We start from the raw sequence: 7098 nt of genomic DNA on the forward strand, positions 1-7098 counted from the left end.
CTTTGGGAGGCGGAAGTGGGTGGATTGCCTGAGCTCTGGAGTTCGAGACCAGCCCAGGCAACACGGTGAAACTCCGTCTCTACTAAAATACAAAACATTAGCCGGGCATGGAGGCAGGTGCCTGTAATCCCAGCTACTGAGGAGGCTGAGTCAGAGAATTGCTCCACCTCCCGGGAGGCGGAGGTTGTGGTGAGCTGAGAATGCGCCATTGCACTCCAGCCTGGGTGACCAGAGCAAGACTCCATCTTAAAAAAATGTAAATAAATACAAATAAACAAATAAAAGGGAAAGGAAAATGCAGCAAGGTCTAACTTGTATGAAGGAGGGTGTTAGATGCAGGGAAAGTGTGTAGTTATTACTGGAACAGAAACAGTGATTCCAGAAGTTTCAGAGTTTTTTTTTTAAAGGAGTGTAAAAACAAGAGTACACTAAAATGACATTCAAGAGGTCTAAGATCCAGGAAACTATTAAATGTTAGATTCTTAAAATTATTAAATGGAAAGTCTATAGTAAATGCAACTGATTTTCTTGCCTTCCATCCTGCACCCTGGTAATCCATTCATTTCTAAGAAGCACACCTGATCATGTCAGTCCCTTGCCACAAACTACACATGCACACACACACACAGAGCACACACACAGCACACACACATACACCACACACACACACAGTACACAATAATCAACAATTGCACACAGCACAATAATAATACAACACAATGGGCACACACACACACACCACACACACAGCACGCACACACACACAGCACACACACAGCACACACACACACACACACACACACACACAGCAACACACACAGCACACACACACACAGCACACACAGCTAATAATAGAATACACAGCATACATACACAAGAGCAATACATACACAGCAAGACAATAATTGACACACAGTGCACAATCAGCATTAAAAGTACACAATAACAGCCAAGACATTAATAGCGACACAAATAACAGCACAATAAGTGACAAATGTTTAATATCACACAAAGACACACACAAGTAATAATACACACAGCATTGCCACACAACAGCAATAATATAATAATAGCACAATAGAATACCACAGTACACCGCACAGCCAAGCAATACACACACACAGCACACACACAGCGCACACACACACAGCAACAAGTAACAATAGGGCCACAATGTTTAATAACATTCACACAGCACAGCACACACACACAGCACACACACACACAGCACATGCCACAACAGAGCAATACACACACAGCATTAGCCACACACACATTGTGCAATAACAGCAGACACAGCAACGCACACACACACACAGACACACACACAGCACACAGTGCACACACACACAGCACACACACACAGCACACACACAACACAGCACACACACACAGCACACACACACAATAGCGCACACACACACACAGCACATGCTGCATAATACACACAGCACCCACACAGCACACACACACAGCACACACACACACACACACAGCCCATGCACCTTTGCACCTTAGCATGAGAGACAGTCTTTCCATGACCTGGATTCTATGTACCTCCCTGAACTGTTTCCTGATAAACTCCACCTCCGACATCCTAGATTCCAGTTGTACCAAACTATTTGCAAGTCTTGAGTATTATAAACTTGATAACATATTCATTCTGCCTACCATGTCCTTTTATCCTAGTCCACATGGATTTTACAAGACTCAGCTTACATATCACTTCTCCTAGGAGCCTTTCTACATTAGAATGACTAGTGAATGCAGAGCACTTACAATGTTTTATTTTTCTTATGTATTTATTGACTCGTTTTCAACTCTAAGCCAGTGGTTCTCAAAAGAGGAGATACAGCTCCTAGGAGACATTTCAAAAATGTAAGGGGCATTTTTAGTTGTAATAAGTTTAGGGGTTGGGAGAACACAACAGATATTCAGTGGACAAGCCAGGAAGCTAGATACCTTGCAATATCCATATAGTTCAGTACAAAAAAATATAAACTATATGCATCATGTTCAACTTTGGAATGTTCCACTGGACTTTCTGTAGGTGAAAAACTTGTTTATAATTATCTGAGTTAAGATTCAAACTCGGAGCCAGGTGCAGTGGCTCACACCTGTAATCCCAGCACTTTGGAAGGTTGAGGCGTGCAGATCACCTGAGGTCAGGAGTTCAAGACCAGCCTGGCCAACATGATGAAACCCCATCTCTACTAAAAATACAAAAAAAAGACTTAGCCAGGCATAGTGGCGCTTGCCTGTAATCTCAGCTACTCAGGAGGCTGGGCAGGAGAATTGCTTGAACCCAGGAGGCAGGGGTTGCAGTGAGCCGAGATCACGCCACTGCACTCCAGCCTGGGTAACAAGAGCGAAAACTCTGTCAAAAAAAAAAGATTCATACTCTGTTTTATATCAAATCAAAAGTATTTTTGCATGGTGTTATATATTGAATTTCACAGGAATATAACTGCCATAAACTGAGGAAAGAATGTACTTGGTTTATGTTCAGAACTTTATCAAGAGTTGTTTCCCATTTCAGAAATCACATCACTATGAGCACCACTGAGGGTGGTATTTGAGTCACCAACACAACACTCCTGTATCCATCTGCATTTGTCGATGAGGCATTCATGGTGACTGCAAGTAGATGTACAGATTTCCTCATTTAGCTCTTATTTCAAAATGTCAAATATAAATTTTCAACGTGGGCAAATATTCAGTCGAATATATTAAATTGGGTTTTACAGCTTTTATGCAGAAATGAACAGTCACCGATATGTCTATTCCGCCAACACATTTTTTTCTAGTTAAGCCAACGAACCCATCAAGAGTAAGTGAACATTTTACAAAGGAACATGTTGATCACATTGGCAAAGCCATGTGTGTGTGTGTGTGTGTGTGTGTGTGTGTGTATGTGTGTGTATATATATATAATTTATTTATGATATTTAAGGAAAACTGAAAATTGCTGTAGTGTCACTGGAATGTTCAAGAATGTTCTCTACAAAAGGAGGTGAGTCTCACTGGTTCTTACAGAACAACATAAAAGATCATGCAATATGGTACATCGTACAATATTCTAAGAAAATTAGTTTTATAAGCTATATAAGAGATTAGTACAAAGAGGATAAAAAGAAATCCAAACCAAATAATTTCTCTATCCCATTGTAATACTGCTTTAAGAAGATGGTAAAAGATATTGAAATCAACTGCATAATGCAAATAATCTTGATTATGAGTGGGCAAAAGTAACCTGGATAATCATAAGACTTTAATATTCGCATCTATAAAGTGTGCAAGGACAGAAAAATTATGCAGAAAAGATTATTTTCAAAATTACTAACAATGAATGCAAAAAAATTGTCAATATTTGGAACCCTAAAATTAATTAAAGGGAAAAAAATTTCCTTTTCCAACATCATTGCTTATTTAACAGATGGAGCACCAATAATGTAAGTTTAGAGCCAACTTTAAAAAGAGGTACCAGATGCTTTAACAAATCATTTTATTATTCATCAATTACCAAGTCTTGGAGAAAGAGATAATCATCAATGAATGTTTTAAAATAATCCCTTCACTGGCAGATTATTCATAATCTTTCAAATGTCATTTAAGTGTTTGAATGTCATGTCTAAATAAGATGGTTCACCAAGCAAATATTTTTAAAAGGTTTGGCTCACATTGTGGACTTTTATGGATCTTTAACATGATCAATAAAAATATATATATAATTGGAAATACTGCAAATTGATGAGGTATAGCCTTCAAGCTTATTTGAAAAGATCTTCATTATTCAAATTATAATTTTTTAATTTATATTTTGTATATTAATATATTTATTTTCAAATATTCAGAAAAGTTGAAAGACTAGGGCAAGCTTGTCCAACCCACAGCCCACGGGCCACATGTGGACGAGGACAGCTTTGAATGCTTTGAATGCGGCCCAACACAAATTCGTAAACTTTCTTAAAATATTATGAGTTTTTTTGTGATTTTCTTTTTAGCTCATCAGCTACAATTAGTGTTTGTGTATTTTATGTGTGGCCCAAGACAGTTCTTCTTCCAATGTGGCCCAGGGAAGCCAAAAGATTGGACACCCTTGGATTAGAGCAAGGAACACCCATATGCCTGCCACCTACATTCAGCAGTTTCAAGTATTTTGCTATAATTGCTTCCTGTATGTTTGTATAATTGACTAAAACATTTCTAAGTAAAATGCAGTGCCATGCTATTTCATCTCTGAGTTCTTAACCATGAATCTCCTAAATATAAGGATATTCTCTTGCATAATCACAATGTTATTACTATACCTTAAAAAATTCAAGAGTGGGCCTCAGCCTGGGCAAGCCTTCCCCTAGCCGACCTCTGTGCCCTAGGAACCATAGGGACCCAATGGGCCAGCTCACTTGGGTGGGTGCGGTGGCACCAACCATGGGTACTTTAGAAGAAGGCTTCATTGTGCCCTTCTTCTCTGACTCTGATGCACATTTTGATGCTGTGGTTGGATATTTAGAGGACGTTATCATGGATGAAGACTTACAGTTATTACAGAGAAATTTCATCAACAACTAGTACCAGGAGTTTGAGGACACCGAAGAGAATAAACTCACTTACATACCTATTTTTAACGAATATATTTCTTTGGCAGAAAAGTATATAGAAGAACAGTTGCTGGAGCAAATTCTTGGCTTTAACATGGCAGCTTTCACAACGTTACAGCACCATGAAGATGAAGTGGTTGGTGACGTACTCCAAATGCGGCTCACATTTACAGATTCTCCAGCTTTTAAAGAAATGTTTCTGGACTGCAGAGCAGAAAAAGAAGGCCAGAGACTGGACTTAAGCCGTGGTTTAGTGGAGACTTCATTGTGCAAATCATCTTCTATGCCAGCTTCCCAGAACAATCTGCAGCACTGGGACCTATCTCCAGACAATGAATGGGATCATTCTCAATGTCACAGGCTCAGTAGTTCAATAGGCTCGGCTCATGATGACAGAACATATCCCGGAAAAACTGATTCTGTTCTGCAACTCTTCATTCGCATTAAGCATTGATAGGTAAAAGTCAACATGACCTAACCCTCCTGGACTTATTTATCCTGAAACATCTTATTCGGTTTTTCTTGTTTGTTTTGTTTGTTTGTTTGTTAGTTTGTTTTTTGAGACAGGGTCTTGCTCTGTCACCCAGGCTGTACTGCAGTGGCCCAATCTCAACTTACTGCAGCTTCTACCTCCCTGGTTCAAGTGATTCTCCTGCCTCAGCCTTCCAAGTAGCTGGAATTACAGGCACCCACCACCATGCCCAGCTAATTTGTTTGTATTTTTAGTAGAGACTCAGTTTCACCATGTTGGCCAGGCTGGTTTTGAACTCCTGACCTCAAGTGATCCGCCTGCCTCGGCCTCCTAAAGTGCTAGGATTACAGGCGTGAGCCACCCCTACCCCCCGACCCCCACGACCCCGACCTAATCACCTTCTTGTATTCATTAACTCTAATACTCCTCCCCTCCCCAAGTAGGTACCTCTCAGGTGCTTCTGACTCAGGCACCTTGTAAGCAAGCCCATGTCAAGCATTCCACCCCGTGGGGGGCCCTTCCTCAACCCAGCATCCATGTTTGTGTATCAAAACCCACCATCATGAACCCTCTTTATCCCAGCAGGCTTTGCATAAATTTTTTGTGCACTTGCATCTCATTTTTGACATCAGTCAGAGTTTCAGTTCTTCAGCCTCAGGGAGGTTTTTTAATGTGTATCTGGGGTGTTACTCCAGCCAGCTGTCCATCGTGAGATTTTTGAATCTCCTGTGAACACAGCTTGTCCTGGCTGGAGGAATCAACTGAAAGAGATGTCCTTTACCTAAACTCCTGTGAAAACTCCTGGTCTTAACATTTGAAGTCCTTGTGTGACTATGTCTTCTGCTGGTCCTGATGTAGTCCCACTATTTTCAGAAGTCTCTTTGAAGTGTTATTTTTGGAAAATATTTGTATAGATGAATTCTTAGGCTAAACTAGTAGCCTGAGTAGCCTTGCAGTAAGGGAATTCAAAACTTAAGCAGAGAAGGGAGTGGGCTATGACCTTATAAGGGAATAATGCAATTTAGGCAATATCCAGAAAGACTGTAGTCTCATAATACTCGACCAATGAGGAACTTGGGGAGGGACTTGCGTGCTAGGAGATAAATTACCTGCTGTGACTGCCCTGGGTGTGCCTGCCTATCAGACACCCGATCTTGCAAGACCGCCATTAAATGTCTCCTTTCCCCGGATATGATTTTGGAACTTCCACGATTACCCACTTAAAGATTAAAGTATTATATACCGTGTGCTTTTTAGTGAATGTTATGAAGGCAAAAATGCTTTCTACGTTGGCGTTCATTCCTATTTTACTGGGCACCTATGAATGCATGCTGTGTGCTAGAAATACACTAAAAGGTATCCTGTTCTTATAGCATGTTTGTGTGTTTGCATGTTAACTGAAAATACTTTCTGTATAAACAAGTTTGCTGAGTTCTCAGGGTTAGGTAGGGACTCTGCCATTTCTTACTGTCAAAATCTCTCCTACAGAGACAGTGCTCCACTGCTGGTCTAGCTCAGTATGAGTAGGAAATCGTAAACGCCCTTACTAGTCATCTGTCTGCTTTGGCTTAGTGCAACGTGTGGTAGAATATTACTTACCAGAAAACATGTATGTCATCTCTGGAAAGAAGAAAAATCACAGCAGTTCAATTCTTAACGTGTACCTTTGATTTTCGAAACATAACAATAAGGATCTGTACTGACTTTTCACTTGGTTATCTTGCTTTTAAAGGACAAGCTACAAGTGATGTGTTTTTCTACACTGATGCATCACTTATTAAATGCTTTCGTACCATGAGTAAAAAAAAATTCAGAATCATTATTTAATGTCATCTAATACCCAGTTCATTTTCAAACGTCTCCAACTGTCCCCAAAATACCTTTTGACAATAACAAAAATCAATTGCATTTGTGCCTCATGACTCTATTTTAAGCTAGAAAATTTCTTGACCCTATTTTTTAATATCATTTTTATAAAATCGACTTTTACTAAGCCAGTTGTCCTTTCGAATTTCCAAATTCTGA

The 7098-nt window shown here is 39.9% G+C and overlaps 1 pseudogene; it reads left to right on the plus strand.

Moving 5' to 3' along the window:
* Nucleotides 1–4431: 4431 nt before the first annotated feature.
* LOC101004067 lies at nucleotides 4432–5059 on the plus strand (annotated as a pseudogene).
* Nucleotides 5060–7098: the final 2039 nt, after the last annotated feature.

This window comes from Papio anubis, chromosome 15 (genome assembly GCF_008728515.1).
Source record: "Papio anubis isolate 15944 chromosome 15, Panubis1.0, whole genome shotgun sequence".
In the NCBI taxonomy this organism is placed as follows: Eukaryota; Metazoa; Chordata; class Mammalia; order Primates; family Cercopithecidae; genus Papio; species Papio anubis.